A 12,260-nucleotide genomic window follows, 5' to 3' on the forward strand; every position below is an offset into this window, starting at 1 on the left:
TCAGAACTAAATCACCGACTTGAAATTGTTTTGAACCGGATGAGACTGAATCAAAAGCTGCCTTGATGATTTGCTGATGTTTGGCATGTATAACCCTGGCTTTTTCTCTTTCCTCTTCTAGTTTTAGAATTTAATCATGTCTAAGCTGAATAGAAGAAGAAGGGCTTTCCTCAATGAACTGAACTAGGGCTAGAGAAGGAAGAACAAGATTTGTGGGTAGTACTGCTTCTTTTCCATACACAAGGTTGAACGGAGAAGATCCTATAGAAGCTTTTTGTGTTATCCTATCAGCCCATAATGCAAACATTAAGGATTTGTGCCAGTTTTTATGATTCTGTTCGATAGTTCGCTTAATGATTTTGATCAGATTTTTATTAGTAGACTCTGCTAAACCATTACCCTGGGGATAGTAATTAGCAGAATATTTCAATTTAAATCCTCTTTTAATAGCGAAATCAAACATAGCATTTCCTGAGAAGTAAGATGCATTATCAAAAACAAGAGCGTTTGGGACACCAAACCTGGTAATGATGAATTGATCAATGAATTCAATGATTGCTTCAGAATTTGCTGTCTTCAAAGGAATTGCCTCAACCCACTTAGTAAAATAATCGGTAGCAGTAAGGATATACTTATGCTGTTTGGAAGAAGGTGGAGTAATTTCCCCAATGATGTCCAATCCCCATTGCTCAAATGGTTGTTCAATGTTGATTGGTTGCAGAGGGAAAGCTGGTTTACGTTGTCTTCCACTAGAAGTTTGACAATTGAGGCATTTCCTTACATACTCGTGGGCATCTCTAAACAGAGTGGGCCAATAGTATCCAGCATGAATAATTTTGTGAGCTGTTGTGTCAGCTCCAAAATGTCCTCCTGCTGGTCCATCATGTAACTCCTGCAAAACCTTTTGTGCTTCAGGTTTCTCAAGGCATCTTAATAAGATTGAATCATAATTCTGCCTAAAAAGCACATCATCAATAATCGTAAAATTTTTCGCTTTTAACCTAATGGCGCTTTTGTTTTTGTAAGACAGGTTAGGAGGTGCATAAACATTTTTCAAATAAAAGAATAAATCTGCATATTGAGACTCAGAATCAGTAACACTTATCTGGTTAACTTCTTCAGTTTGATCTGTACCACTTGATTCCGGAATGTTGGTTGCTCCTACCAATAACCTGCAAAAACCTTGGCCCCTAACAATCTTTGCTGGCTTAATTTCTAAGTCATATTCTTGAAGTGCTATGACCCAGTTTGCCCTTTTTTCACCCAGTTCTCTTTGGATTAATAGTTGCCTAACTGCAGGGAAAGGAACTATAACTTTTGTGTGGGTTTTCAAAAGGAAGGGTCTATAATGTTTGACCGCTTTAAATACATCAAAGGCTTGTTTTTCTACTTCGGAGTAATTCAATTCAGCACCCTGAAGATTTGAACTAAAAAATGAAATGGGTGCTTCCAAATTGTGATCGTTGAGCTGCGTGAGTATTGCTGCATAAGACGAGGTGGATGCGATAGTATATAATGTAAAATGATTAGAAAAATTGGGAGTATTTAAGGCTGGGGCATTGATTATTGATTGCTTGATTAAATCAAACGCTTCTTTTTCAGCTGATCCCCACTTAAAGACTGAATTTTTCTTGATCATAGTTTGAAGTGGCAAAATAATTTGAGAAAAATCTGGAACAAATCTTTTAACAAAATTGATTTGGCCTAAAAATGACTGCATGGATTTCTTATTATGTGGGAAAGGGATTTTAGAGATTTCTTTGATCCGATCAGGATCAATATAAATGCCATCTTTAGACACAATAAAGCCTAAGAGCTTTCCTTGGTCAAGAGCAAAGAAAGATTTTTTAGGGTTAAGAGAAATACCATATCTTTTGCAGCGTTGAAAGATTTGATTTAGATCATGCAAATGATTGGACCTCTCTTTAGAGAATACAGTAATATCATCAAAATAGATGACTACTGTTCTATTAATCAACCCTTTAAAAGCTATATCCATCGCTCTTTGGAATGTCGCTCCTGCATTGATAAGTCCGAAAGGCATTTTCTGATATGCATATGTTCCCCATTTTGTTCTGAATGTGGTTTTAAGCTGGTCATCAGGTTGGACCAAAACCTGGTTATATCCTGAGAAACCGTCTAGAAAGGACATTAATTCAGAGCCTGCTACTGATTGGAGTATTTGCTCCATACTAGGTAATGGGAAATTGTCTTTTAAGCTTGCTTTGTTCAAATTTCTGAAATCAATACAAATCCGAATGTCGCCATTTTTCTTTCTGACTGGCACCATATTGGAGACCCAGTTTGAGTGTCGGACTGGAAAAATAATTTTGGCTTTCAAGAGTTTGTTAAGTTCAGTTTTTATTTGACTCTCTAAGCTTGGATGTATTTTTCTTAACTTCTGTTGAATTGGTTTTTGATCGGGAAGCACTGGAATGGTATGTTGGATAATGGATGTATCATATGTCTTTAAATCATCATATTTCCAAGCAAAAACCTGTTTATTTTTTCTTAACAGTTTAATGAATGCCTCTTTCTCTTCCAAGGAAAGTCCTAATCCTAAATTAATGTTTTGAGGAGTTTGCTCAATGCCAAGATTTATCAACTCAAACCTTAGGGTAGAACTTTGGAGCTTTGTATTAGTCACAGGTTTAAACCTGTCTTTAATATCATAAAGATCCTCCAGCTTTACCACAGGCTTAGGGATTGAATTTTCCTGAGGTGTTTCTCTCATTTGAAAGTCATGCTCATTTTCCTCAATAATTTGATTATCATAGGACTTTTCAGAAGTTAAGAATTGTAAAATATCCTCATCATGGTTGAATACTCTCCAATTAGTGACATTGTCAGGAATTGATGGCCTAAAAAGCAATTCTACTGAAAATCTATCTGGGCTGTAGTCTTCAGAAGGTAGGAGCTTGGAAGCTACATTGGCTAGCAGGTCGGCTGCCGAGTTTTGAGACCTAGGGATGGAGGAAATATTGAATGCCGAAAAGTGTGAGGTGAGTTCTTGTACTAGCGATTGATAATGTTTAAGATGATTTTAAAGATAATGAATTGTATTTCTCACCTGTTTGATAATAATTTCAGAATCGCCGAATACTTTTAAATATTGCACTTTAAGGCCGATTGCTTTATACATTCCTTGGACTAAGGCTTCATACTCGGCTGTATTGTTAGTGCATTCAAATTTTAGCCTACAGGACAGCATTATTTTTTCTCCTTGTGGATTAACCAAAATACATCCTGCTCCTGAGCCCTCACTAGACTTGGACCCATCGAAATATAACGACCAAAATAAAGAAGTATTAACAATTTTATTTACAGTTTTCTCAGTATCATTGAAACATCTAGACCTATCGATTTGTGAAAAATTCTCAATCTGAGATGTAAAATGGTTCACTGAGAAAGGGGATGGCTGGGCAGTAAAGTTACCAAAGAATGACTCAGATGAATAATTCCCCAAAATGTTGTTATTAAATGCTACAGGTTGGTTTTCTTGCTCAAATTCAGTAACTGTATGGGTCATATGTTTTTCTCGATCAATCCTTATTTGATTTGGCTTACCCTTATAGGGAAGCCACATATGTGACCAATCAGTGGAAATATACCCATGTAGTTTTTCAGACCAATCCCTACTCAAGATTAAACTGTAAAATTCAGGTATATCGGCTATTAGGATATCAATCCTTTGTACTACTCTGGGATCAGCAGATAACCTGATAGTCACAGAATTAATCTCTCCCACAACCTGTACTTTGGTCCTGTCCAACTGTACAATATGAATAGCAGACTTCTGGGGTTCAATGTTCAGTTTGGAAAAAACTGAAGCTGGCATTATGTTAGAAGATGCCCCTGAGTCAATCAAACAGTTGTGCAGGTTTCTGTTTTAGATCTCATAGGTTAGAAGGAAAGGTGGAGTATGAGAGTTTGATCTATCTCCAATCAGAACCGCATCGGTAGCTTCAACCATACCAGGAGGAGGTTGCCCTGAACCATTAGCAGCTTTAGCACTGGGAAGAGGTGAAGAAGGAACAACATTCAATTCTTTGAGAAGCAATTTCTGCTGATGTTTTAATTTACTAAGTTCAAACATAGTAATGTTTGCTTTAGTTTTCTTCATGTCATCAACAATATTGTAATCCATTGAATCGGATACCACTAACATTTTAGATGTTGAAGGAGTATTAGAAGTTGAAGGTTGGTCTTGGGGAACTGCTGCAGGTGATTTCTTTGCAGGTATTTTTTCCTTTGTTGTAGCAACACCTGCACTCCTTTTCTTTGACGTTGCCTGAACAGGTTTGGAAGTACTTTTACTCCTAGTAGTGACCGGGAACGCTTCTTCCTCATTATCGGTATCGGAATTGGGGAGTATAAAATCCCACATTCCATGACATTCTACTACTTCTTCTTCAGCATCAGTTGGTGAGATTGTTTCCTCTTCCTCTTCTTCTTGCTCTGAATCTGCATTAGATATGACATTCGGTGGCTTTGATTCAGTTTTCTTATAAGTCCTAAAGGGTCTTTTGGTTGAGGTTTCGGCTACCTGTTTTTTTATTTCAACCATTTCATTTGACAAAGTTTTTAGGACCTTTTACAAACCCTCCATGTCATATGGGTCTTTTGGGGTTTTCTTCCTTGAGTCATCTTTAAAAGAGACTTTTTTGGCTTTTCTGTCTTCCAAAGCAGCTTTCTTTTCTAGAGCATTAATACGTTTCTCCATAGCAAGTGCTTCTTTCATATTTTCGGCTAAGGTAGGTTTCCCAGCCCTATCTACAAAAATGGCTATATTGGCGGGTAGGGCGGTTATATACCATTCGCTTCGAATTTGTTCACTTGGTTTGGAGGCCGTCGGGATTTTATTCAGGAGTTTATTGAATCGAGCATTAAATTCCTTAATTGGTTCCCTATGCTCTATTCTAAGATTGGAGAGATTGTTTATTAGCGTAGCCAAAAACCTATCATCTCCATATTTGGTAAGAAATTGTTCTTGGCAAGTGTTCCAACTGGTAATGGAACCAGAGGGTAAAGAAAAATACCAGGATCCAGCTGATCCTTGCAAGGTGTAAGGGAAAAGTCTAACAACAACATCTTGTTCTGTTACTCCTTTCAAGTTGACTGCCAACATGAAATTATTAATGTGTTCCTCAGCTTGGGTCCCATCATCTGGGTTAAACTTGGGTAGCCATTTTTCAGGAGCATCTGGTAATGGATGCAATGGTGTAGGCATATTGACTGCACCAGGCCTAGTCCATGGATCTGCCATTGTAATAGCAGTAGTGGTTGATACTACTGTTGGAATTCCAAATGTCTGGGAAGGAAATAATGTTAAGGAGTGAGCAGGTTGGGATGTTAAGGCTCCTAATCCCTGATGAACAACAATATGTAATGGGGGAGTGGATGGCTGACTTTGCAGAGGGGAAGATGAAATGGAGGATGTGGATGAAAGCTCTTCACTATCAGATTTCAGTATATTTTTTTGCCTTTTTCCTTTTGGGTAAAGGGAACTCAGTAGGTTCAATACCGAGCTTTTCGCTCTGAAGTCTGGTGAGAGGGTGAGGTAAATTGAACTGCGAAGTCGCACTGCTTTGTGATACCTCAGATTTTTGTGGTGAAATCGAGAAGCTCTGAAGTTTGTGGATAAGAGACTGGACTTCAGGGGATTCAAGACTTAATTGTTCTGGAGTATGATGGGTTTGAGCAGTGGTAGTTGATTCCTCTTCTTCTTGTTTGGATACTGGAGAACCAGCATGCAATTGGGAAGTTCGAGGGGATACAGAGGGAGAATTACTCTTAGAATGGCCTGCAGATTTGGGTTTGCTTGCCATTCACAGTTGATGGCCCTCCTTCTAGCGCCAAAAATGTTGATGCCTCGAAAATCGCTGCAACAACATTGGGGGATAACCACCCGGTCCGGACCTTAGTACAGCTCCTTTTCCGTTTGGAATGGTGGCTCCGACTGGGGATAATGGGACCAGTTTCCCAACAATGAATAAACGGGATGAATGGATAATTGATTGACTAATCTAATGATAGGCGAATAGCTAAATCTATCAGCAAAATAAAAGAGCTATTACTTATCCCGGGAACTATTAAGCTTTGAAGTGTAGCGCTTGATGATCTGTGTCTATGGACAGGCATATAGATGACTCCATCTAACAGACATGGACATTAATTCATTCAAGGATTACTTTGCTTAAATAGTTAAGAAAAGCGATTAAAGCAATATTACTACACTTGTCATTTATATCATCGACACATATATGATTAAAAGAAAAGCATACCATAAACATCCAAGAGTGGAAGGAATACAGAACTGCTGTTAAAGCACATACATATATTCGATAATAGCAAAGATAATCAAATAACAATTCATATGAAAGGAATGAATTCAGACATAGATAAAAGTACCATATGAGTTGCTTGACACTCCCAATATCAATCGCTACTTGTGATTCTTCCTTCAACGCGGAAACACTTTCAAACAAAGACAATAGTGCACAATTGCATAAAAGCTTCTTTGTCAAATTTAGAATAACTGGTCCAGTTTCATAAAAGAATATGGCTGAAGCACAATAGTGCAACTTCAGTCTTTAAGTCAGGTACAAAACTTTACGACCCTTTCCAAAACAATGAAAGGGTCTATAAATACTTAATTAATCTAACTATCTACTAAACTGAAATCCTACTTAATTGGTATCAATTGATTTTGATCCTATTTTCTTCAGCAATCTGGCAGTCGGCGGCATGAATCATCAAGTAGGCTGTTTGCCTTTAAATCTGAGCTGACTTATCGCAAGCATCGGCTCCACTTCGGGTGGTCTGTTGAGGCGAGAGCTGAGCTGGGCAGCATAGGTGGCATCCTGAATATCGGGGATAATATACCCGATTGCATCCGTAAGGCACTTGAGGGCGGCTCTCTGTGTGTGTGGTTTTACCAAGAAGAACCAATAGGTGTCCCAGGTTAAACTGTTAATCCCAGCAATTAATCTTCCCTTCTCCTCTAAATCTGGATAACATGATTGCTCCAATGTTTTCATCGTTGTCAATTTTCCTGGTGTGCATTGGGAAATCATGTTTGATAAGTAGAGAGTGTTATTGACTAATTCAACTAAATTGCTTGAAGTTGATTTGCATCTTGAAACTGCCCTCTCTGCTTTCATTAACTGGGACTGCCATTCTGTAAAGAGTATATCTTTATGTGCCTCTAAGATTCTTGGTAAATTTGCCGCTTGTCCTTGATCAGTATCTTGCCAGTCGAGAAATGCAGCTATCGTTTCTTTAGCTTGATCCAATTCAGTCCTAGCCTTGTCTACTTTATTACTTATGGATGCCGTTAATTCACATAGTGGCTCTGCTTGGGCGATTTGTTGACATAGAAGCTTAATTTGGGCTATCAATGCAGTATTTATCTGTAGTGCTTCTACTCTGAATTCGGCTACTTGTGGAACGCCCTTTGTTTTCTCGAGCTGTGTTGATAATTGAGCAATTTTCTCATCTTTTGTTTTCACCATTTGCTCATTCGCTGCCTTCAATTGTGCCAATGCCTCTGATAATTCTTTCTGCTTCTGGATTGCGCTGTGGTCAATCCTTTATTTTTCTGCCTGCAATTGTTGAGTTAGTTGACTATTTAATTGTTGTTGCGTCAACAATTGTTGCTCTGCCTGCTCCGCTTTCTGCTTTGCTTCAGTCAGCTGTGCCTGTAACAAGAAAATTTCCTGATCCTTTGTTTTCAGCAAAAGACTCACCTCCGATGCCTTATCTATTGTCGCTGCCGAATAGGCTCCAGCATATTGTGACAGTTTTGTCAGGTCATCGGAGGGGTCAAATTCCTCCTTCCAAACCACATTGCCCGTGACTGTCTGTTCTGGGAAAAGGGAAGGTTGATCAGTCCTTCTTCTTTTCCTTTGCCGTTTAACTACAGCTTTATGCCTTGGGCTGTAGAAGACATCCAAGGGAGGAATCTCTTCTACCTGCAAAATGATTTGATCGGAGGGGTCTTTTGGTATTATCTCTACCTCTTTTGACATGGGTGGGCCGCTGGTTCCACTCAGAACCTGTGGTGAAGTGGTTTCCTGTGTGTCTGTTGCCTTCGAAGTTTCAGTGTCCTTTGAACATTCCAAACCACTGATAATAGAATCAAATTGCTGCCATTCCTGGAGCAATTTTGGGTCAATATGAGTATCCACGTTTACTTCAGTGGTGGTCTGTTTTTGCTCTTTCATCTGGGTCTCTTCCTGCACTTTCTTCTGCTCTGTAGCCTGAGTTTCCTCCTGTGGATTTTCTGGTTCTATTGTTATAACCGGAGGCTCCTTTGACTGTTGCTGTTCAGGCTCGCTTGTCGAAGTTGTTGGGGTTGTTGCTAATAGATCTAGAGGCAGAGTTTGCAACCTCTGTTCTCTAAGTATGTTAAACTCAACCAACCCTTCATCTTGATATTTCATTCTAGAAAATGCCTTAACCTGCATTATTGACTCAGCGGAGGAGAACAGGTCATCAAACATATCTTCTTTATGATCAAATTTTGACAACTTGGCCCGTTCTAGTGCATTATAGGCAACTTTGCTTGGATCAAATTGCCTATTAGGGAGAGTTGCCAGAGTTAATGATTTAATCTTCGTAGCTTCTTTTTCTGCATGTTTGAGATCATGCAAGGTATAGACACTGCATCTCAAAGGAAAAGAGGGCCAGCCCTGCTTCTTATTTTTCTTGAGAGTCTGTGTGACACTCTCAGCAATGATCTGGTAAGCGATTTCCCTTGCCAGCAGTTTATCAGGTATGTATAAAGGGAGGACATGAGGTTCGGCTTGGCTACCGAAAACTCTTATATAAGTGAACTTCTCCTCCCCGAACCATCTCCCTACTGCTGTTAAATCAATCCCATCTTGGTAGGAAATCTTGGGAATAGGTTTATCAAAAATAGAATAATAAATAGGCAACATAAAGCCATTGCAGACTTGGTACAAATGGTGCTTATAAGAGGATTTCCATAATTTCTGATGGTATATGTGAATAGGCATGGGGTCTTGTGGCGTCCACCTCCAGCCAAGCACGGGAAATTCAGAATTAAAACACAAGGTATCTAAAATATAGGCACTGTAATAAAATGGGGGAATTATCCTTTCAGAAATGTGGGTCTTATTCCTAAACTCAAGAAAAGCTGTGGCTAGTTTATCTGAGAGAATAGTGGCCCAATCCATTATAATACTGTTGCATGCCGCTTCCATTAAGGGAACCATTTCTGTAGTGAAATTAGAAGAATCATGCAATCCCCACAATCTACACATCATTATTCCAGTGTAGCAATAAGGAGAAGCCAGGGAATCAACTGAGTACTTACCGGAAGATTCATGTTTGTGCTTTGCCGGATTTTGTCTCCAATCCCGTATGGGTTCGGATTCAACTTCGTTCTCATTCCGAAATTTCTCCAGGAACGCCTTATTGTATTTCTTCTCTGGCTCAGGCAAATGATACATTTGCCTTAAATCATCAGCCTTGAATGACCCGAAAATTCTCCCATCTCTGGTGCTGAAGGTTCTATCCATGATTGGAATTTCCTCAATTGCCCACCGCACTACATCTGTATATGGAAGAATTTGTTCCCTAGCTGCTATCCGATGAAGGAAGGAGTTAGCTAAGTCCTTTAGAGTGCCATCAGATTTCCGAGTTGAATTTGCAGTAGCTTGTACTATTGTCACTTCAGGTTCTTCGGCTTCAATCAAGTTGTAGGTACTTTGCCAAGTAGTTTTGCCGAGACCAGAAAATGTAGTATCCGAAATCAATCCTTTCTTTTTGTTTGAGGGATCAGTGACAGCTTGTCCTGCGGCTAGCGCAACGGAAGCGGCTGTGGTTTTCTTAGATTTCTTCCCCATTTTACTTGAGTTTTCTTCTTTGGATGAATTCTTCACAGAAGTGAAGATAAACGTAACACAGAGAATTGGCAATGAAAATTCCAATATGGTGAGATATATTGATCAAATGCGTAATGAGAGAAAACTTTTACAATGGCCGCGCATACAATCCATAGGAAGATTTTAGGACTTACAATTTCATTAAATGGCCGTTTTAAAACCTGCCAATCCTTAAATGCCCATTATACCATTAATCGGCCGAATGATTCGTTTAAGCGTGTTATAGATGTTTTGGCGGTTGAGCGCAGGTGAATCATTGCTTGACAGATCAAGCTTTTAATATGAATTGATCGTAATATCCCTCCATTTTAACGACTTTTTGAAATCTGTGCTTTATCGCAATCGGCCATCGGGGAAAGCTTTAACCTTTATATTGACACCTTTTGAAACCCCGATCACCGATAGCGATATCGCATCGCATCGGGAGTATTGGCATTACATGTGACATGGATAGTATATCGCCGATTGCCGATAGCGATATCGCATCGCATTGGGGGAATGGTCTAGGGGCGCTTAAAGAATGTGCATAGAGTATTGCCGATAGCCGATAGCGATATCGCATCGGCGGAAACCAATGTGCCACTTACTTATGTTCCTTATGTCATTGCGATATGCGATCTTACGATCGCTTTATCGCAATGATAAAAGATTGATTTAATTGATCAAAAATGGGTTTTTCAAAAAGGTTTTTTATAATGTTTTTATTTGGTTTCCGGACCTTTTTAAATAATACAATATTGATACCAATTAAAGTCTAAAGGGACCCATTTCATATGATATTTTTGTGAATAAAAATGATATGAAATGGGGGGTTGTTGTAGAGCACAACACCAGGTTAACTGGTCAAACACCTGCAATACCAACAACTACGACGTTCATCTTATCATCTGAATTAGATCCAAGGTCTTGTTGCGCTTTAGCAACCGTCTTCTGCTTCCCTTTTCCATAATACTTCTTTGGCTTCAAATTTGGATGTAGTTTCTAGAAATGATCCTTATCATGCCCTTCTTTCTTGCAGTGAGTGTAAGAGGACTTTGCTTCCTTTTCCCTTGTTGTCGTTGCCTTCTTTGCATGGTTGTCTTGTTCATACTTTCCCCTACTTTCAAGGTGAATAACTTTCACACTAGCCGCATCAAGAGTAGTGGGTTCAAACAACAACAATGAATGTCGAAGATAATTATGTAAAGAACCAATATATTTCATCAAAGTATCAGGTGAATCTAAAGGAATACCCAATGCCAAAGCTTGCTTCCTAAATTCCTCTATGAAACTTTGAACATCTTGACCTTTTCCTTGTCTCAAATGTTGCCATTCTATCATGGATTTTTGCTAATATCCCAATGGATAAAATTGTCCTTTTAATGCATAAACAAATTTAGACCAAGAAGAAAGGAGTTTACCCACATGCTTTCTACCTTTCTAAATTTTTATCTCCCACCATACAAGAGCACTGCCTCCCAATCAAAGATTTTCCAACTAGATCTTTGCCTCATCTTCTTCGATCTTCTATATTTGGCAATACAATTTTATCCGTTTGATCCAATTGTTTATCTTTTTTGCTTAGATTCTCCATTAAACATGGGTAAATCAAAATTTACATCCAACTTTAAAAATGTATTTTTAGAAGCATTTATATACTGATTAGTAGAATGATGAGGAGAAGATGAAGACGTAGAACATTCACTAGAATATTGAGATGGAGGTTCAGGAGGTTCTCCTCCATTTCCTTGATTTACTGAAGCATTGCCTTCTGCTTTCTCTTTCTTCTTTTTTCCCTTTTTTTCCACTCTCTTCTCATAATTCACAAACAATTAATCTACAATATTTTCCATGGTGTAGAAAGCTATTTCATTCTCGGTACGAACATCATCATCAATCATTTTCCTTCCTCATGTTGCACATCCAGTCCCTATGTCAAAAGGATTAAGTTTTTCTTCACCCTATTTGAGTTTAGCCCTAGTTATCATGCACACTCGTAATTCACATCAGCAAGAAGACGACTATGATACCAAAACATGACTCAGTGTGCCTCTGATACCAACATTATCCAAGATTTTTTATTCTATTATGTTTTCATAATTGCATTAAAAGAGCATGTAAAAACTATATATGCAAACACTTAAAAAAAGAAGCAACATAAATGAGAACATAAATACAATGCACACAAAAGTCCGATAACGAAGTTCATCTAATGTGGACTACGTCTTTTGGCCTTGCTTCAATAGTGGGGAGGCCGCTTCATTCATCTCAGCAAAATGAAAATGAGTACATGAAAAAATACATCATTATACCTCCAATTATGATGATGACTTGAAAATGGATGCTCAAATGAAAAAAAAAACTGCACTA

This window comes from Pinus tabuliformis, chromosome 1_2 (assembly GCF_031772625.1).
Source record: "Pinus tabuliformis cultivar Carrire ecotype Pingquan chromosome 1_2, CPIR1, whole genome shotgun sequence".
Lineage (NCBI taxonomy): Eukaryota > Viridiplantae > Streptophyta > Pinopsida > Pinales > Pinaceae > Pinus > Pinus tabuliformis.